Source organism: Giraffa tippelskirchi, chromosome 7 (assembly GCF_054371585.1).
Source record: "Giraffa tippelskirchi isolate mGirTip1 chromosome 7, T2T-mGirTip1v1.2.pri, whole genome shotgun sequence".
In the NCBI taxonomy this organism is placed as follows: Eukaryota; Metazoa; Chordata; class Mammalia; order Artiodactyla; family Giraffidae; genus Giraffa; species Giraffa tippelskirchi.
The window spans coordinates 136,400,095-136,422,529 of NC_137281.1; the positions used below are offsets into that span (position 1 = coordinate 136,400,095).

The window sequence follows — 22,435 nt, forward strand, 5'->3', positions numbered from 1 at the left end:
TCTTTCATTTATGATCATCACAATTTTCACAATGTCATCATACCAACTGGGCTGTTATTTTTAAAATAATTTTAAGTTGACTCATATTCCTTTCATTGTAATGCCTACTTTAACCTAGTCCTAAACATTATTATCCATGGAATTGTTGATTTTTTTTAATAGCGTGTCTGTGTATCATCAACTAAAATAATCACATAAATCCCCAGTGGCATGCTAACCACACTTGAATAACCACAACATTCTTGGAGTCAGCTTAGTTATCACCTAGTAAGAATGATAAATGTACCAACATAGAATCTTTCCCTACACAACATAAGCTGCTTTATCTCCTATCTCAAAAGGTAGTCGTATTTTTTTGTAATCTCTAGTAAATAGACACATTCCAAGATGTGCATAATGAAGAATATTTAAGGAACTCTTCTGAATTTTAGTTTAACTTGCTGATTTGTTTCACAGATTAAAAAATTCCTTTCAGTTTAAAATTCTTTAGATTGGTTTAGTTATAACTGAAGTTTACTCTGATAATAATGCCACATAAATCACTGTTTCTTAATTCTTATCATGTAGAATGGTGAAAGTCAAACTCAGAACTTGTGGAATTTAAATAATAGGTAAAGGAAAAAATTGGACCTAGAGAAAAAAATAAGGCTCTTTTGTTCATTTATTCTGACTCTTGAGTGCATATTATATGCCTGCCATCTTTCTACATGCTGAAGATGCATCAATAAAGAAGTTTTAATAGACAAAAATACCGTGATCATGCATACATAATAATTGTAATACAAAATATTATAGAAAAGTTTTAAAGTACATGGTTAACTTTGAGATACTCCTACTGAGATATTCCTATCAGTGTTTTCTAGTATCTCATTTCTTATTCTAATTTTCAAAATCTCTAAATATTCTAATTACCATTTTAATTCATATTTATAATCTTTTTATTAAAAGTTATTTATTATCAACATTTGCATATTATAAAAATTTGAAATGTAAAAGTTCAGACAATGACATAAGACTTTATTCTTCCATTTGTTCAGACTAAAAACATCAGTGTTACTGATTCCTTTCACTTTCTATGCCTCACCATTTTTGCAGTATCATCATACCAACTGTGTCATTGTTTTAAAAAATATTTTAAAGTTAGCTCATTTTCCTTTCATCCTAATACCTACTTAATTCCTATCCTTCACCAATACCCCTCAAATTTTGTTGCTGGAGTACGTCAAGGCTGTATATTGTCACCTTGCGTATTTAACTTATATGCAGAGTACATCATGAGAAATGCTGGGCTGGAAGAAACAAGCTGGAATCAAGATTGCCAGGAGAAATATCAATAACCTCAGATATGCAGGTGACACCACCCTTATGGCAGAAAGTGAAGAAGAACTAAAGAGCCTCTTGATGAAGGTGAAAGAGGAGAGTGAAAAAGCTGGCTTAAAGCTCAACGTTCAGAAAACTAAGATCATGGCATCTGGTCCCATCACTTCATGGGAAATAGATGGGGAAACAGTGGAAACAGTGTCAGACTTTATTTTTTTGGGCTCCAGAATCACTGCTGATGGTGACTGCAGCCATGAAATTAAAAGATGCTTACTCCTTGGAAGGAAGGTTATGGCCAACCTAGATAGCATATTTAAAAGCAGAGACATTACTTTGCCAACAAAAGTCCATCTAGTAAAGGCTATGGTTTTTCCAGTGGTCATGTATGGATGTGAGAGTTGGACGGTGAAGAAAGCTGAGCGCCGCAGAATTGATGCTTTTGAACTGTGGTGTTGGAGGAGACTCTTGAGAGTTTCTTGGACTGCAAGGAGATCCAATCAATCCATCCTAAAAGAGATCAACCCTGGGTGTTCATTGGAAGGTCTGATGTTGAGGCTGAAACTCCAATACTTTGGCCACCTCATGCGAAGGGTTGACTCATTGGAAAAGACTCTAATGCTGGGTAGGATTGGGGGCGGGAGGAGAAGGGGGCGACAGAGGATGAGATGGTTGGATGGCATCACTGACTCGATGGACATGGGTTTGGGTAGACTCCGGGAGTTGGTGATGGACAGAGAGGCCTGGAGTGCTGCAATTCATGGGGTCGCAAAGAGTCGGACACGACTGAGCGACTGAACTGAACCTTCAAAATATATCCAGAGTTCTACCACTTCTCATCATTCCCACTACCACAATCTTAGTCCAAGACATCATCATCTATTATGTAAATTATTGCGGTAGCCTCACAGTGGATCTGCCAGCTTCTGTTCTTACCCCTTTCCACCCCCCACATTCTACCTCAATGAAGCACCCAGAAAAATCCTGTTACAATGTGAGTCATATAATATTGTTTCTCTGCTCAAAGCACTACAATGAATTGTCATCTTACACTGAATAAAAGTCAGATTTCTTTTTCCTTTTTTTCTTATTGAAGTATAGTTGATGTACAGTATTATATGATACAGGTGTACAATATAGTGATTCACAATTTTTTAGGGGGGTTATGGGTTGAAGGAAGGATTTATTACTTGCAGCAAGTAAAGAGAACACCAGGGATCATTTCTCAAAATGTCTCCCAGAACTGCAAAATTGGGGAAGTCTTAAACTAAGGGTATGTGCATATTCATGAGGGGTGTTGAGCGGAGGAGAATTCAGCATAGAATTGGGGCAAAGGTCAACAGAGTCCAAGCATTAGTTGATTGAAGTCTAGAGGGTCAACATCATCATTCCCTCCTCCACCTGGGTGGGGGGCCTTAACTCCTGGTGTCAGGACTTAACAGATGCTCAGGTTTTTGCTCTTGTTGCAGAAAGAATTCAGTGAGAGACAAAGTGATGGGTAAGAAGTGGTTTTATTTAGAAAGGTACATATTCCATAGTATGTATCCGTGAACTTCCAGATGTTCAAGCTGGTTTTGGAAAAGGCAGAGGAACCAGAGATCAAATTGCCAACATCCGATGGATCATTGAAAAGCAAGAGAGTTCCAGAAAAACATCTATTTCTGCTTTATTGACTATGCCAAAGCCTTTGGCTGTGTGGATCACAATAAACTGTGGAAAATTCTGAAAGAGATGGGAATACCAGACCACCTGACCTGCCTCTTGAGAAACCTGTATGCAGGTCAGGAAGCAACAGTTAGAACTGGACATGGAACAACAGACTGGTTCCAAATAGGAAAAGGAGTATGTCAAGGCTGTATATTGTCACCCTGCTTATTTAACTTATATGCAGAGTACGTCATGAGAAACGCTGGGCTGGATGAAGCACAAGCTGGAATCTAGATTGCTGGAAGAAATATCAATCACCTCAGATATGCAGATGACACCACCCTTATGGCAGAAAGTGAAGAAGAACTAAAGAGCCCCTTGATGAAAGTGAAAGAGGAGAGTGAAAACAGTTGGCTTAAAGCTCAACATTCAGAAAACTAAGATCATGGCATCTGGTCCCATCACTTCATGGGAAATAGATGGGGAAACAGTGGAAAGAGTGGCTGACTTTATTTTTGGGGGCTCCAAAATCACTGCTGATGGTGATTGCAGCAATGAAATTAAAAGACGCTTACTCCTGGGAGGGAAAGTTATGACCGACCTAGACAGCATATTAAAAAGCAGAGGCATTAATTTGCCAACAAAGGTCTGTCTAGTCAAGACTATGGTCTTTCCAGTGGTCATGTATGGATGTGAGAGTTGGACTATAAAGAAAGCTGAGCACCAAAGAATTGATGTTTTTGAACTGTGGTGTTGGAGAAGACTCTTGAGAGTCCCTTGGACTGCAAGGAGATCCAACCAGTCCATCCTAAAGGAGATCAGTCCTGGGTGTTCATTGGAAGGACTGATGTTGAAGCTGAAACTCCAATACTTTGGCTACCTCATGCGAAGAGCTGACTCATTGGAAAAGACCCTGATGCTGGGAAAGATTGAGGGCAGGAGGAGAAGTGGACAACAGAGGATGAGATGGTTGGATGGCATCATCGACTCAATGGACATGGGTTTGGGTGGACTCAGGGAGTTGGTGATGGACAGGGAGGCCTGGCGTGCTGCGGTTCATGGGGTCGCAAAGAGTCCGACACGACTGAGCGACTGAACTGAACTGAACTGAATATTCCATACGGCTTCCCAGGTGGGTCTTTCGTAAAGAATCTGCTTGCTAAGCAGGAAACTCGGGTTCTATCACTGGGTCAGGAAGATCCCCTGAAGAAGGAAATGGCAACCCACTCTAGTACTCTTGCCTGGAAAACCCCATGGACAGAGAAGCCTGGCAGGCTATAGTCCGTGGGGTCACAAAACAGTTGGACATGACTTAGCGACTAAACAACAACAACACATTCCATAGACAGAATGGGGTTCATCTCAAAAGGTGAAAGTGGCCCTGAGAGAAACAGACTTCACAGAGAGGACAAGAGTCATCTCAGAAGGCAAGAGGCTGTGATTCATAATTTTTAAAGGTTATCCTCCACTTATGAAATATTGACTATTTTTCCTATGTTTTACAATATATCTTTGCAGTTTATTTTATACATATTGATATTAGTTTGTACCTCTTACTCTCCTACCCCTATATTGCCCCTCCCCTTTTCCCTCTCTCCACTGGCAACCACTAGTTTGTTCTCCTTATCTGTGAGTCTGCTTCTTTTTGTTATTGTTTTATTAATATTTGTTGTATTTTTTAGATTCTACATATAAGTAGTATCATACAGTTTTTGTCTTTCTTTGGCTGGCTTATTTCGCTTGGCAAAATATCCTCCAAGTCCATCCATGTTGCTGCAAATGGAAAAATTTCATTCATTTTTATGACTGAGTAGTATGTCGTTTTGTGTGTGTGTGTAAGTGTGTGTGTGTGTGTATCTCATATCTTCTTATCCACTCATCTGTTGATGGACACTTAGGTTGCTTTCAAGTCTTGGCAGTTGTAAATTGTGCCTCTAGGAACATTGAGGTTCATGAATCTTTTCAAATTATATATATATATGTGTGTGTGTGTGTGTGTGTGTGTGTGTGTGTGTATACAGCTTATATGTAGTATAAGTTGTGCCGGAGTCCTGCTCCAGCTGGTCCAGGGGTTCCCTCAGGAAGGACGGCATCGGTGATATGAATGAGAAGACACAGCGAGTCTCAGCGTTTCCAAGTGTCTCCTACTTTATTGTTTTTTAAGACAGCTTTTATATTTTTAGTGGTATATAGAAACAAATGTAAAGTATAGAGTCATACCAATTCAGCTTAAGGGACATACCAACTTAGCTTAATGGGTATGTCTTAATGGGCCTATCAATTTAGCTCAATGAGCCAGCAGTTTCAACTCTCATCGAAGCCGTTTGCATGTCTTTAGTTACAAAAAGCCTCATTTTTTTTACATCATCTTCTGGCCTGGTGGCCTGCTAACACCTTGTGACTCTCCATTGATAAGCATTGATCAATCAGAACACTTTTGTATCGGGCACATCAGGAAAGAATTCATCAACAGGAAGTTTTAAGGTAAAACCTGTTTTTGGTAATTTACTCTATGCCTTGAGCTTAACAGAAAAGAATGTGGTTCCATAAAGTCATAGAACAGCAAGCTGAAGTTCAGCTCTAAGTAAGAATCATCAGTTAAATCAACAATTGTCTTATTATTTGTATTAAAGCTAAACTTCTATTTATATAAATCTCTAACTATTGTGCTTTCATTATATAGGCTAAATATGTTAAGAGTAAAAACATAGTGAGTAAATATAGATTAAGTAACAGTTTCACAAAGCAATGTTTTTTATATTTCCTAACAAGCCTTTTTTCCTGCGAAGGGTTTTGTGCCCATAGGGGCTTTCTGTGTGGAGGCTCTCAATGCTGTTTTATTACTAGGGAGCAGTTATGCACATTAGCTCCAAAGGCACAGGTACATTTATTAAACAAACCAATATGTTAGCAAAAGGAATTTAGATTAGCATACTCTATATCCCAGATAATTTTATTTAGGGTGCTACCGTTCAGGGGCCTTGTTGATTTGAGGTTTCAGAATGATCTGTTTTAGAAGGGAATCAGGAAAGGCCTTTTGCCTAAGTCATAGAAAATAAGAAGAGGTTTATTATAGTAAGCATCAGAAAGACAGATATCATCTTTAAGGTGAGCACTGAGGCAGCCTTTCAAGAATCCCTGAGGCCTGAGAAGCCTTGCTCAAATCAGTCCTTTTCCTCATGACCCTGTCATGGGTGGGATCTTGTGAGCTGGCTCCCGGCAAAGTTGTATATTGTCACCCTGCTTATTTAACTTACATCATGCAAAATGTTGGGCTGGATGAAGCACAAGCTGGAATCAAGATTGCCGGGAGAAATATCAATAACCTCAGATATGCAGACAACACCACCCTTATGGCAGAAAGTGAAGAACTAAAGAGCCTCTTGATGAAAGTGAAAGAGGAGAGTGAAAAAGCTGGCTTAAAACTCAAGATTCAGAAAATGAAAATCATGGCATCCAGTCCCATCACTTCCTGGCAAATAGATGGGGAAACAATGGAAACAGGGAGAGACTTTATTTTCTTGGGCTCCAAAATCACTGCAGATAGTGACTGCAGCCATGAAATTAAAAAACGCTTGCTCCTTGGAAGAAAAGCTATGACCAACCTGGGCAGCATATTAAAAAGCAGAGACATTACTTTGATGACAAAGGTCTGTCTAGTCAAGGCTATGGTTTTTCCAGTAGTCATGTATGAATGTGAGACTTGGACTATAAAGAAAGCTGAGCGCCGAAGAATGGATGCTTTTGAACTATGGTGTTGGAGAAGACTCTTAAGAGTCCCTTGGACTGCAAGGAGGTCCAACCAGTCCATCCAAAAGGAAATCAGTCCTGAATATTCATTGGAAGGACTGATGCTGAAGCTGAAACTCCAATACTCCGGCCACCTCATGCAAAGAACTGACTCATTGGAAAAGACCCTGATGCTGGGAAAGATTGAGGGCAGGAGGAGAAGGGGATGACAGAGGATGAGATAGTTGGATGACATCACCAGCTTGATGGACATGATTTTGACCAAGCTCTGAGAGTTGGTGATGGACAGGGAAGCCTGGCGTGCTTCTCTCCTTGGGGTTGCAAAGAGTCGGACATGACTGAGTGACTGAACTGAACTGAAGTGATCCAAGAATAGAATTTTGGAGTCATATAGTAGCTCTACTTTTAGTTTTTTGAGGAACCTCCATACCATTTTCCACAGTGGCTGCACCAATTTATATTTACATTAGCAGTGTTTGAGGGTTCCCTTTTCTCCACATCTTGCCAACATTTGTTATTTGTGGTCTTTTTGATGATAGTCATTCTGACAGGTGTGAAGTTTCACTGTGGTTTTGATTTGCGCTTCCCTGATGGTTAGCAACATTGAGCGTCTTTCATGTGCCTGTTGGCCACCTGCATTTCCTCTTTGGGAAAATGTCTATTCAGTTCTTCCACCCATTTTAAAATCGGGTTGTTTGCAGAGTTCTTATTATTCTAAAAGTTTTCTGTGTTTTTGTATGTAGTTACAATAAATTCATTTTTCACTGCTAGATGACAGTCTAAGAAAATAATTCATTTCATTTATCCATTCTTTCATCTATGGACATTTAGTGACCTTTCAGTTGTCTTGCAATTATAAATAATGCCCACAGTAAGAAATGCTAAGAGAAATTCTTAAGGATGGAGGAAGTGATATTAAATATAATTTCAGAAGTTTGGAAAGGAATGCCTAACTCTTATTTATAGTTAACTGATTTTCAACAAGGGTGCCAAAAAAATCTGATGGGAAAAACCTGTTTTTTTTCAATGAATGGTATTGGGACATTCAGATATTCATACGTAAAAGAATGAAACTGGACCCCTGTATCACACTATATATGAAAGTTAACTCAAAATTGATCATTGACCTAAATGTAAGAGCTAAAACTATAACCTTGCTGAGAAGAAAAAAACCTCGATTGATATCTTCTTGGATTTAGGTTAGATGCTGGTTTCTTAATGAGACCCCTAAAACACAGCAATAAAAGGGAAAAGGGTAAATCAGACTTCATCAAAATTAAAACCTACTGTGCTTTAAAGGAAATAATCAAAAAAAAAAGAAAAGATAATGCATAGAATCAGAGAGAAAATATTTGCAAATCATGTATCAGATTAGGGACTTGTATTCAGAATGATTAAAAAATACAACTCAGCAATAAAAGCACAAATACCTTAATGTTTAAAATAAGCTAAGTATCTCAATAGACAGTTCTTCAAAAGAGACATGCAAATGATCAGAAAGCACATAAAAGATGCTTAACATGCAAATTAAAACCACAATGAAGTTTCCATTTCAACAACTGAGGCCTGAAGATTCTGGGTTCCAACCCAGTAGGAAAATTTGGCCTCTGACTGAAGAGGAGACCCATGTAATGTTTGAGAAGACAGCAAAAGTCATCAGAGAGAACCTTCAGCTACTGGTCAACAGGTCCTACGGCACCTATTGTTTCAGGCTGCACAATGACTGCCCAGTGTACTGTGTGAATGAGATGATCTTGAAGTTGGTCGTGGGTATCTCTGGTGACAAGCTGGTTTTGCTTGGGAGGTACTTTGGAAAATTCCCTAAGACCCACAAGTTTCAGTTGGACATTACAGCTCTGGATTACCTAGCACCCTATGCCAAGAATGGGGCTTCCCAGGTGGCGCTAGTGGTAAAGAACTCACCCACCAATGCAGGAGACATCAATGTGGGTTCAGTCCCTGGATGGGGAAGATCCCCTGGAGGAGGGCATGGCAACTCACTCCAGTAGCTTGCCTGGAGAATCCCCATGGACAAAGGAGCCTGGGAGACTACCATCCATAGTCCATAGGGTCACAAAGAGTTGGACATGACTGATCAACTTAGCACTATGCCAAGAATAAAGTGTCCTTGAAACAGAGCAAGCCTTCCTGTCTGGGAACCATGAGCTGAAATCTGGACTCAGTCGAATTACTGGAAATACTTCTCAGTACTAGGGAGTCATGGGGAACTCCATGGCAGACATCCCTTTGGGTTTTGGGGTGGCAGCAAAGTCTACATGAGACTGCAGGAGAGTAGACACCATGATTACGGTGGTATTTCATCAAGCAGAAACTGGGGAGTATGTTCGGCACAAAGAGACCTTGACTTTAAACCATCACGAGGACCTGGAGCCATGTAGAAGGGCCTAGCTTTGATTCCTGTGTCTGTAGACTCCAGCATCATGTTGAATTTTGTCAACACTGTGACCTGTTCAGGGACTTCTTGATTTAATATTCGCTCGATCACACACAAATGCAACCTGGATTCTCATGCAGAAATGGCTCAAAAATGGAGTTTTGGATCTTTGTGATTGTGAAATAGAATACTGTGCTTTACATATGAATCAGAGGGTTTAATAAGAACATAATGGATTTTCTTATTTATTAATACAATGAAAGATAGATATTGCCATATCAGAATACTAGGGCATGTCTGGAATTTTACAAATGAAATTTGGATAAAATATAAGAGCAGTTTATTCTGATGATTTTCTATATGATAAGAATCCAAGAAAAACTTGGATTCAAACAACAGTTCTCACATCTACCAGATGTATGGCCTTAGATGGGGCATTAAACTTTAATAAGCTTCATTTCTTCAAAAAAATAGCTTAACTATCTTCCTAAGTATAGTTCCTAGAATTAGAAATCATAACTGTAAAGCACTTAGCACAGTGCCTGGCAAATGATAGGTGTTGAATTATTTCTGTGATGATTCTACTGAGTATTTCTGTTACTGAGTAGGATCTTATGAATATAATTTGATTATATCTTGACTTTTACAAGCAGTTTATCAATCTTTCTTGAATGATACGATCTCATGCTGAATGTTATTTTTATCACCCTGATTTCCTAAAACATAATTTCTCTCATAAATCTTTTGTTTTGTTTTTTAATTAAAAAAATTTTAAATTGAAGTATGGTTGATTTACAGTGGTGTGTTTGTTTGGGGTGTACGGTAGGATGATTCAGATATATGTATATACATATACATACATATATTCTAATAAATCTTTACTTACCTGACTGAACTGGATGAAAAGCCACTAATCAGAGACTGAAATAATAATTTAGCTCTTCCATCCTTCCCCATGCCTTCCAAAATTATTTTTAGAATTATTAAAATATTTTTTCATTTTGATGTATGGCAAAAGCCAACACTGTATTGTAAAACAATTATCCTTCAATTAAAAATAAATAAATTTTAAAATTTTAATGAAAAACATTACAAATTTTTTAAACTACCTATATTGTAAGGCAATTTCTTTAGTGTATATATGCTTATTTTAAATTCCAAAGGTAGCATCTCTAAAATAAAGCATTTTTCAATTACCAAAAAAAAAAACCCAACTGCAGAATAAAATAGGATAGGAGTTTAACTATTTCACACACAACAATAGTTAAAGTTAAAAAGATAGACAGTAATTAGTGTTGTTGAGAATATGGAGAAATTAGAACGCTTATACATTGCTGCAGGAGTGCAAAATTGTGCAGCTACTTTGGAAAAAAATTTGAAAGTTCCTCACAACTTTTAAAATACAGAGTTATTAGATAACCTACATTTCCAGACTTACTCTAATGAGAGGCCCTGGCAAGTGACATATCATGAACATTATTTTCCTTATTTATAAAGTAAGAATGGTGTCTGTTTGTTGATAATTTATTTCTTTGTGTTTGTTGCATTTAGTCGCTCAGTCATGTCCGACTCCTTGTAGACTGTAGCCTGCCAGGCTCCTCTGTTCATGGGATTTTCCAGGCAAGAATATCAGAGTGGGTTGCTATTTCCTCTTTCCAGGACTCTTCCCAACCCAGGGAATCAAACCTGTGTCTCCTGCAATGCAGGTGGATTCTATACCTGCGTAGCCATCATTTAACTTCAAACAATAACAACAAAAATAAAATCTTTGGCTTTCCATAAGAAAATGAAAAACCAGCTCACAGACTGGAAGAAAATATTTGCAAAACAGCACATAAGTTTGATAAATGGACTTTATAAAGAACTCTGACAATAATACAAAGACAAATAATCCAATTTAAAATGGACAAAAGATTTGAACAGACACTTCACAAAAGAAGATACACACGCGCACATGTATGTTAAAGTCTAATCAGCAAATGAGGATGCTCAATATCACTAATCATCATGGAAATGCATATTAAAATCATTTAGATACATCTCTTCACACCAATTAGAATGATTAACATTAAAAAAAATTGGTGACACCAACTGAAGTAATTGGAAATCTTGTATATTGCTTGTGGAAGTGTAAAATGGTACAATCTCTTTGAAAAACAATTTCACAATTTTTAAACACAATTAAAATAAGTATATACCTATTCCATGTCCTAGCAATTTCAGTCCTAGATATTTTCTCAAGAAGAATGGAAACATATGTCCACAAAAGGACTTGTACAGAATACTTACAGTAGACTGATCTATAATAACCCCAAGTGAAATAACCCAGTCACCATCATTGTGTGATAATTCATGCAATGGAAAATTAATTAGCAATAAAAATGAATGAACTACTGATACATGTAAAAACACAGATGAATCTCAAACACAGTAATTTCAGGGAAAGAAGCCAACACAAAAGAATGTTTGCTGTATAATTTCATTTATATGAATTCTAGAACAGATGAAAGTAATCTATGCTGATAGAAGTCAGATCAGTAGTTGCCTGGAGGAAGGGATTGACTACCAAGGGATATAGAGGAATTTTCCAGGGTTATGTAAATATTCTGTATTTTGATTGTGGAAATGGTAGCTCAAATATATACATTCATTTAAACACATTGAACTGCACTTAAAACCTGTGCATTTTACTCTAATCCACAGCAAAGTTTATTTAAAAAATAACGCTACTAGAAATGTTTATAAGAGTCATTTTTGTACCTGTAACATGCATGTACATTGTTTACATGTTCTAGATATACATGGTATATACTTGGAAGTGGAAATCCTCTGTCTCAGAGTTTGCAAATTTACTGTTTTACAGGATAATGTGAAATTGATCTTCAAAATTATTTTACCAACTTACACTTTTGATTTTTTACTAACTTACACACAAATGATTTCAACAACTTGCACTGGCAAGTGTTCATTCATATAAACGAAATTATACAGCAAACATTCTTTTGTGTTGGCTTCTTTCCCTGAAATTACTGTGTTTGAGATTCATCTGTGTTTTTACATGTATCAGTAGTTCATTCATTTTTATTGCCCTCATCAGCACTTGGTATTTTCTGATTTAAAGAATTTTCCAATCAGTGACTAAATATATTACTTGACTATGGTCTTGTTAAAATTTTTTTCTCATTATTAATAAGGTGGAACTTTTTTTTTTCATATTGATCATTTGGATTGTCTCTCCCTAAGGTGGTAGTTCAACTAGTGTGTTAATTTGTCCTCTTTTTCTCATTGATTTTGTAGAATTTCTACATATATTCTGAATTCTAGATCTTTGACATGTGCTGAAAATATCTTCTTTCTGTAACTTGTCTTTCCACTCCTTTAAAAGTATCTTTTGATGAACAGTTCTTAGTTTTAATGTGGGCTTTTCTTTTCCTTTATGGTTAATGCTTTTTAATGCCTTCTTTAAGAAATCACTCCATATCCTGAAGTTATAAAGATATTTTCTATTTTCTTCAGAAAGTTTTATAATTTTTGTTTTTCACGTCTAAATCTTTAACCCAGTGTCTTAGTATGGGTAAAGCTAAGCTTACTATAGAAAAGAGAACTCAAAATGGAGGGCTTAAAGAATGTAGACTTTTTTCTCTTTCAGCTTTAAAGAGGACCTTGTCCACCACGCCCCCCTCCTTCCCTGAACAGGGATGGAACCTATGCCCCCTGCAGAGGAAGTGCAGAGTTTTAACCACTGGACCACCAGGAAAGTCCCAAAGTGGACATTTTAGTCTGAAGACTGGTTTTGTTTTTGGAGTCACTGGGGGCCCCAGTTTTAGATGGTGTCCCTGCCAGTGCTGTTCACTGCCATTGCTGTGGTGTGTGCTCAGTCGGACCCACTCTTTGCGGGCACTGTGCCCGCAAGGCTCCTCAGCCCATGGAATTTTCCAGGCAAGAATACTGAAATGGGTTGCCATGCCCTTCTCCAGGGGATCTTCCCCACACAGGGACTGAACCTGTTTGCATTTCCTGCATTGGCAGGTGAGTTCTTTACCACTGAGCCACCTGGGAAGCCATGGCAAGATATATCCCTTCACTTTGTTTAAGTCTCCTTTAAGCAGTAGCTGTAAAAAGGAGACATTGCTGCTAGGGTTAGGGAACAAAATGGAAGAAATAGCATGGATAGAACCTGGGGATTTGCAGGAGGGACTCCCACAGTCCCCCAGAGGAGATAGTCCACAGCTGCGACCTCAAGGGGGCGCCATGGAGCTGGTCCTTGGATGCTGAGCACTGCTCCTGCTCAGACGTCTAGGCGGACGGTACCAAAACTGGTGTTGGGACTTCTGAGAGGAAGGTGCCAAGCCTTTGAAGCTGGGAGCACCAATAGAAGCGGGAGGCTGGAGGTACAGCTATTCTTGTGCTGCTCCGGCGTTCTGACTGGGACTGGAAACAGGAGGCAAGCCCCTTCTCCCTTCTCCTGCCTTCCTATCTCTATCGCTCACTGACAAAACCTAAGAGAAATCGTCTGGCAGGGGAACAAACAGTGCTGCTATTTGTGGGAAACCTTGTGCATATGTTGTTTTGTCTTTGTGGAGATATCTCCTCAGGGTAAATTCTTAGAAGGATTGTATGTCGCTTTACTAGATATTGCCATATTTTTCTCCATTTGACCCATTTTGTACTGTCAGCAACAACACGTGAAAGCATTCGTGCACAGAGCCACAGGAAGAGAGTGCATTGTCAAACTTCTGAATTTTTGCCAAACTAATAGATTCTAAATGATATTACAGTAGAATTTTAATTCAGATTTCTTTTATGAAGTTGAACATTGTCTCACATGTTTGAGATCCATTTATGTATCTTTTTCTGTGAATTGTCTGTTCATGTCTCTTGGCCATGTTTTTATTGGATTTTGATAATTTTACTTGTATATATTAGGGCATACAGCCCTTTAATTTCATGTGAGTAGTAATATTTTCTCCCAGTTTGTCATTTGTCTTTTGACTTTGCTTATCAACTTAACTCCAGAAAAAAATCATGTTACTACCATTATGAAACTGACTTATATTTATATATTTTTAAGGAAAATTAACAATTTTATTTGCCTTATCCAAGAACATGGGATCCTTTTCATTTGTTCAAGATTACTATTGTGATTTCAAGAATATTTTAAAGATTTTTCTCATATAAGTTTGCATATTTCTGATTGTTTACTGTTTAGTATTTTAAATTTTGTTGCTTTTGTAAAGAAGGTTTACTTTTACATTGTCTTCTATCTTACTCTTTGATATGTCTGAAGGGTAATATTTTTTGTATGTTAACTTAAAATTTAGCAACCATTACTGAATTCTTTAATGTTTGTGTTAGCTTTGGGTGATTCCTTGGATCTTCTATGTTTATTCTAAAAACATTGGCAAGTGTAATTTCACTTCTTTATTTCCAGATTTTATGCCTTTAATTGAGTTGTCTTATTGCACTGGCTAATCTCCATTAAAGCAGTAAGTTACAGTGGAGATAGTGAGCATCCTTGTTTTGTTCTTGACCTTTAGTAGGAATGCCTCTGATGTTTCCCCAGTAAGATGCTGTGATATATTTTGTTATTTTATTATGTTAGGAAGTATCCATCAATTTCTATTTTATTGAGCTTTTTTTTAAACAGAAAAAAAGATGTGGAATTGTATAAAAAGCCTTTTCAGCACATGTGGAAATAATCTTAGCATTTTCCTCGTTGCATCTGTTAATATGATAAATTATATTAATGGCTTTCTTAATATTGAACAATCCTTATATTCCTAGAATAAACCTATCTTGGTCATAAAGTTTGGGTTTAAAAAAATTTTTTTAACAGACTTTATTTTTTATAGCAGTTTTAGGTTCACACAATATTGAAAGGAAGGAACAGAGATTTCCCATATACTCCCTGCCCCACAGACACAAAGCCTCCCCCACTATCAGCATCCTCCACCTGAGTGGAACATCTGTTACAATCAAATGAACCTACACTGACACATCATTATTGCTCAAAGTCCATAGCTAACATGAAGGTTCATTCTTGGCTTTGTACATTCTATGGGTTTGGACAAATGTGTAATGATATGTACCCACTATTATAGTATCATACAGAATAGTTTCACTGCCCTAAAATTTTATGCATCACTGATTTACCCCTGTCTCCTCCAATCCTTGGAAACCACTGATCCTTTTATTTTCTCCATAATTTTGCCTTTTCCAAAAGGTCATGTAGTTGGAGTCATACAGTATGTAACCTTTTCAGATTAACTTCTTTCACTTAATAATAAACATTTAAGATTTCTCTGTGTCTTTTCTTGACTTAGTAGTTTCTTTCTCTTTTAGCACTGAATAATATTCCATTGTCTGGATGTATCACAGTTTATGTATCCATTCACCTACTGAAGGACATCTTAGTTGCCTCCATGTTTTGGCAATTATGAATAAAGATGCTGTAAATGTTTATGTGCAGATTTTTGTGTGGATATAAGTTTTCAGCCCATTTGGATACATACCAACTGGTGAATTGCACAAAGTGTTGTTTTAATGTGCTTTTGTATTCTGTTGCTGATGATGCTGACTTAAAATTCTTTACATTTATATACATAAAGGAGAATGGTGCAGTATTTGCCATATTTTTGGAACTGATGTTATGCTCACTTTGTAAAAACAATTTGAAATGTTTTCTTCTTTTAAAATGCTCTGAATCACTGTATGTAACAATTAAATAACAGACCTTTGGGGATTTAGAATTTCCTTGTGAAACCATCTGGGCCTGGCACTTTTTTGAGTCAGTAGTTTTTTGATATCTTTAGTTTTTAGAATAAAACTGATTAGTATAGGCTTTTTACCTTTACTGGGATTAATTTTGGCATATTGTGATTTGTATTAAATCTAGGTTTTCAAATGTATTTTTGCAATACTATGAAAATAATTATATCAACAACTTCAAATATGCAGATCTGTCTTCAGTTCAGTCACTCAATCGTGTCCAACTCTTTGTGACCCCATGGACTGCAGCACGCCAGGCCTCCCTGTCTATCACAAACTCCTCAAGGGTACTCAAACTCACATCCATTGAGTCGATGATGCCATCCAATCATCTCATCCTCTGTCATCCCCTTCTCCTCCTGCCTTCAGTCTTTCCCAGCATCAGGGTCTTTTCAAATGAGTCAGTCCTTCACATCAGGTGGTCAAAGTATTGGAGTTTCAGCTTCAGCATCAGTCCTTCCAATGAATATTCAGGACTGATTTCTTTTAGGATGCACTGGTTGGATCTCCTTGCAGTCCAAGGGACTCCCAAGAGTCTTCTCCAACACCACAGTTCAAAAGCATCAATTCTGTGGCGCTCAGCTTTCTTCACCATCCAACTCTTACTTCCACACATGACTACTGGAAAAACCATAGCTTTGACTAGATGGACCCTTGTTGGCAAAGTAATTTCTCTGCTTTTTAATATGCTATCTAGGTTGGTCATAACTTTTCTTTCAAGGAGCAAGCATCTTTTAATTTCATGGCTGCAGTCACCATCTGCAGTGATTTTGGAGCCCCCCAAAATAAAAGTTTGTCCCTATTTCCATTGTTTCCCCATCTATTTGCCATGAAGTGATGGGACCAGATGCTATGATCTTAGTTTTCTGAATGTTGAGCTTTAAGCCAACATTTTCACTCTCCTCTCTCACTTTCATCAAGAGGTTCTTTAGTTCTTCTTCACTTTCTGCCATAAGGGTGGTGTCATCTGCATGTCTGAGGCTATTGATATTTCTTCTGGCAATATTGACTCCAGCTTGTGCTTCATCCAGCCCAGCATTTCTCACGATGTACTCTGCATATAAGTTAAATAAGCAGGGTGACAATATACAGCTTTGACGTACTCCTTTCCTGATTTGGAACCAGTCTGTTGTTCCATGTCCAGTTCTAACTGTTGCTTCCTGACCTGCAATACAGATTTCTCAAGAGGCAGGTCAGGTGGTCTGGTATTCTCATCTCTTCAAGAATTTTCCACAGTTTGTTGTGATCCACACAGTCAAAGGCTTTGGCATAGTCAATAAAGTAGAAGTAGATGTTTTTCTGGTACTCTCTTGCTTTTTCGATGATCCAACAGATGTTGGCAATTTGATCTCTGGTTCCTCTGCCTTTTCTAAATCCAGCTTGAGCAGATGATACCACTCTAATGGCAGAAAGTGAAGAGGAACTAAAGAGCCCCTTGACGAGGGTGAAAGAGAAAAGTGAAAAAGCTTTCTTAAAACTCAACATTCAAAAAACTAAGATCTTGGCATCTAGTCCCATCACTTCATGGCAAATAGAAGGGGAAAAAGTGGAAACAGTGGCAGATTTTATTTTCCTGGGCTCCAAAAGCACTGTGGACTGTGATTACAGCCATGAAATTAAAAGAGACTTGTTCCTTGAATGAAAAGTTATGACAAACCTAGACAGCATATTGAAAAGCAGAGACATCACTTTGCTGACAAAGGTCTGTATAGTCAAATCTATGGCTTTTTCAATAGTTGTGTACGGGTATGAGAGTTGGACCATTAAAACTGAAGAATTGATGCTTTTGAACTGTGCTGCTGGAGAAGACTCTTGAGAGTCCCGTGGACAGCAAGGAGATCAAATCAGTCAATCTTAAAGGAGATCAACCTTAAATATTTATTGGAAGGACTGATGCTGAAGCTGAAGCTCCACTACTTTGGCCACCTGATGTAAAGAGCCACCTCATGGAAAAAGACCCTGATGCTGGGAAAGACTGAGGGCAGGAGGAGAAGGGGGCAACAGAGGATGAGATGGACATGAGTTTGCATAAACTCTGGGAGATGGTGAAGGATAGGGAAGCCTGGCATGCTGCAGTCCATGGTGTCACAAAGAGTGGGACACAACTTAGCGACTAAACACCAAATAACAATGTAAGTTTTTGTTTCTAAAACCCCTTAGATTTCTTATATTGAATGTTTATGCTTTCTTCCCCCTTTTCTGGAGTAGGTTCTTTACTGGTCTGTCATCAAAATATTTTTTATTTTCCAATAATCAGCATGTGTTGATTGTTTATTGGTCCTATTGGTTCTCTGTATTCAACCTCATTGCTTTTATCTTTATTTTCTTCCTCTGCTTTTCTTTGCTTTAGCTTTTCATGTTAGAGATAGAATCCATTTATTCTCATTGTATAAATATTTGAAAGCTATAAATTTTTTTCTACTCACTGATTTGTTTTTTATAGATTCTGATATGTATTGTTTCCATTAGCATTATTTTTTGGAAATGATTTGAGTTTATATTGTACTTTACCCTTTTCTAACACTTCTTTAATAGTATACTTTCAAATATTCACATGGAAAAGACTGTTTTCTGATTTTGTTATCAATTTTTAGTTTTATTATGGTATTTATTGCCATTATTGTCTAACCTAAATACTATTTGCATTATTTTTACTTTTTTTCTGGTATTGAGGAGTTCTTTGTGACATAATATAAAGCCAGTTTTCATGACTGAGTCTATATGTGCTTTAAAAGAGTATATTGTCTATTTTTGAGGTTAAATTTGAATATGTCAATAAGGCCTACCTTATTTATTACATTGTTTAGCTTTTCAATATCTGTGCTTAATTTGCTCCATTAGACTTGTCTTTCCTTGAGGGAGAGATATTTATGTCTTTTATTTTTATTTATTTATTTATTTTTAATTTTGAGCTGAGTGGTGTGATTAATTTGATGCTGTGCTTTTGAGAGTAAAACAAATAACAAGATGTACAACAGGATTTCTCTAAATGATATCTTTATTTCTGCTAAGAACTTTTCTAGGTTCTAATCCAGGAATTGCTACTACTAGTTTTATGCCATTAGGGAAATCTTTTTCTCTAGAGGCTCAGTCTTCTTTTGTGTAAAATGAGGTGAGCTATAGAATATTTTTTTAACCCAATACTTTGCTTTGCCAATTCGATAAAAGTGCTTTTGAAATAGTACCTTTCTAAGTCCTACTGTAATTTACTAAAGTTATTGTAATCATAGCTATCATTTGTTGAGTGTCTACTGCATGCAAGGCTCTATGCTTACCACTTTACATAAACAATTTCACTGAATCATAGCACATTTATTTTTTCTTCAAACTCTAGAATATTGAATAGGGAGAAATTCAATTGATTGGCTCACTATTTTAGGAGACTGTCTGCTGCATACATTGGCAGGGCACACTTGCATGTTGCTGGAAACACCTTTCTAGTTGAAGCAGGACAATGGTCAGAAAGATCACATTGGTCCAGGGAGCAATTAGCCAACATTTATTTGTTAGTTTCCGGATTTGGCAGGAAACAAGACCAGAATGAGATAAGGAGTTCAGGCCTTTACAGGGTGTGATTGGACTCTTGGACAAAGAGGAACAGAGCCCTTTTCCTGGCCAGCTATTTTCATCCCAGGCTTACACATGTGCTCCTAGTGTGGTAAAAATGTTGTAGCAAAAGATTGGTCCTTGCAGTGGGCAGAGTTAACATCCTAACAAATTGTTTAGTTGTATATCAATCTCCTGATATCTTTAGTGGTAACACTGTTAATAAGATAGAAGCAAGTGGTAACATTGTCTTACCCTGCCTTAGTATAATACCTGCCTCCGCCTAGAGATACTTGGTGTTGTTCTAATTCACTTAACCATCAGGCCAATTATTTACCATCATTATCTGCTATTGCCATCATGTTGATAAATGCATGATACTAGTGTCAGTACCTTGGAGAAGGCAATGGCACCCCACTCCAGTACTCTTGCCTGGAAAATCCCATGGACGGAGGAGCCTGGTAGGCTACAGTCCATGGGGTCGCTAAGAGTTGGACACGACTGAGCGACTTCGCTTTCACTTTTCCCTTTCATGCACTGGAGAAGGAAATGGCAACCCACTCCAGTATTCTTGCCTGGAGAATCCTAGGGATGGCGGAGCATGATGGGCTGCCGTCTATAGGGTCGCACAGAGTCAGACACAACTGAAGCGACTTAGCAGCAGCAGTGTCAGTACTCTCCCCTTATGTGCCCACGGTAGAGACTCAGTTACTAATAAACTTGTATTCCTCCTTGAAAAATGTAGATGCAGCCCATAATCCTTCTCAACCTGTTACCCAAGTACCATCCTAGAATTTACTTCCAGTATAAAATCTGTTACCTTTCTTATTCAAGCACTCTGGATGCAAAGACAAGGGACTCACAGTCTAGTGTGGGGTGCAGAAATTAAACAACAACTCTAATTCAAAGAGGAGTCGCTGCCTAACTTAAAGAGTGGTGACTAATTCCTTTAATGGCATCAGGATGTCCAACTCACTTGAATGCCTCAGATCAAGTTTTCTGTCTTGCTCTGTTCAATGTGCCAGCATATTTTGAATGTCTGCCTCAGTAGTTCTCACCACATGCCACAGCATGCTTGTGTGCCTAGTCACAGATGTGCTTTGTTTGATCAATGTGCAAAACCTGTGCTTCCCACAGTTGGAGCTAGCAAAGTCTCTCAGGTGGGCTGTTGAGGTGGGTGGATTTTTTGCTATAAATATGGAGGCCTGATGTAAATAATAGCTAAGACACATAACATGACATCATACTGTGTTATTGTACGGTATCTGTGTTTTGGTGCATGGGAGAATGTGGGCATAGCTGGGTTCATGGCAACCCTTATTCTGCCAGTCAGAGATGTAAGCATATGAGCCATCCATTCACATGCCTAGTGTTGTATTTCAAAAGAGCCAGGTGTGTCTCTGTTTGGCTTAGCATTACATTTTATTTTTATTTCAAAATGTGGAGGATTTGTTTCAGTGCTCTTGCCCTTAGTCTAATTTGTGGATTTAAAAGTATATATTAATATCTAAATTGGCATGGCTAGGAGATGCTACAGGTAATTAAAAGGCTTTGATTGGGGGTATCTGAAAACATTTTGAGACACTTTATTCTGGGCTATCTTAAGTGCACTAGATACCGTATGGAATATGGAACAACAGTCCTTTCACTTTGAGGACTTTTAATCTAGATGCCTGAAAGGGAACAATAATGAAGAAATTATCTTCCCCAGAGACTGTTGCCATGATGATTTGCAGCATTTATTATAAAAGAAGCAACCGACATAAAGTAGAAGCAAATTGAATAGAACAGAGAAGGAAAATAGCAGACAATGCTTTGTGGACAACTTCATTAATCCTGGAGACTTGCTCCGCCCCAAGGTTGATTTGCATGTATTATATCAGGCAAAATGGTGCTATGCAAAAGATACACCAGGACAAGAAGAATCTTCTTGTTATATAGACCACTGTTGTGAACCAAGCCGTTAATAATAAATAATGCAGACCTATGTAGTCCAAGAAGAGAAGTGATACTATCAGAACTATTATCTTGGAATACAAGGATTGGTAGTGTGCTGTAGATTGTGCAGTAAATTGGTAGTATGCCGTTTTTTGAAGAGTTAAGCTATTATCAATATAATGTGCTTTTGAAACAACTTACCCAAATCATCCTGCTACAGAAGTACAGCTGTTTGAAGTAACTGTCCCAAATTGTGGGTGCAATTTTCAGCTAATTTTTTCCATGTTAACTGAATGCATTATCAAACCTCTTAATCTCTGCTTCTTACCATTTAGTTTGGGTCATAAGCACCAAATTTAAGTAATCCAAGCAAGATTCTTGAACCATGTAATACATATGAACTTGGACTTATAAAAAAATAAAGTTGCGACACAAACTCAGTAGAGAAATACTTTAAAGTCACTACTTCTTCGTGTGATGATAGTTGATACAATACCTTTCATTTAGGACCTCCAGTGCCTTCGTAATAATATTATCATAGCAGCACAGGAGGTAAGTGGGAGTCAACTGACATCATCCTGAGTCCAAAGGCATTGAGTAATTTGCTGGAAAATTAAACTGACACTTGCAGTTTGGATTCCCGAGGATTCAGTTTCGACTGAGTATCAGACCTGGGAGTTGTATATCAGTGTAAGGTGGAGGCTGTTCTCCACTCCCCAGCGTCCAGGAAGGAGGGACCCTGCACTCTGCGCCTCACCTTCCCGCCAGGTGACACTGAGGTCTGGACCACGCTGTAGGAAATACTGAACCAGATCTTAAAGGCCATCTAATCCAAATTTCTCATTTTACAAAGGGTCCACAAACGTTCACGGACTTGATCAAGGGCTGGTAGCTAATTCGCAGATCTGCTTTTCTTAACCTCCACTTTCAAGACCTAGGAGTCCGAGAGTGTTAGAGAAGTTTCCAGCTGAAATCGACCCGAAAAGCTTATTTGAGGGAGTGTGTCACATTCTCCCCACCCTCGGTGGTGGTTAACCTGCATTGTGAGTTAGCATCTCCCTCAGAACATCTCTG

General features: G+C 37.9%; 1 pseudogene; it reads left to right on the forward strand.

Annotated features, from left to right (window-relative positions):
- Positions 1-8,252: 8,252 nt before the first annotated feature.
- Positions 8,253-22,158, forward strand: LOC145513853 (60S ribosome subunit biogenesis protein NIP7 homolog; annotated as a pseudogene).
- The last annotated feature ends 277 nt before the right edge of the window (positions 22,159-22,435 follow it).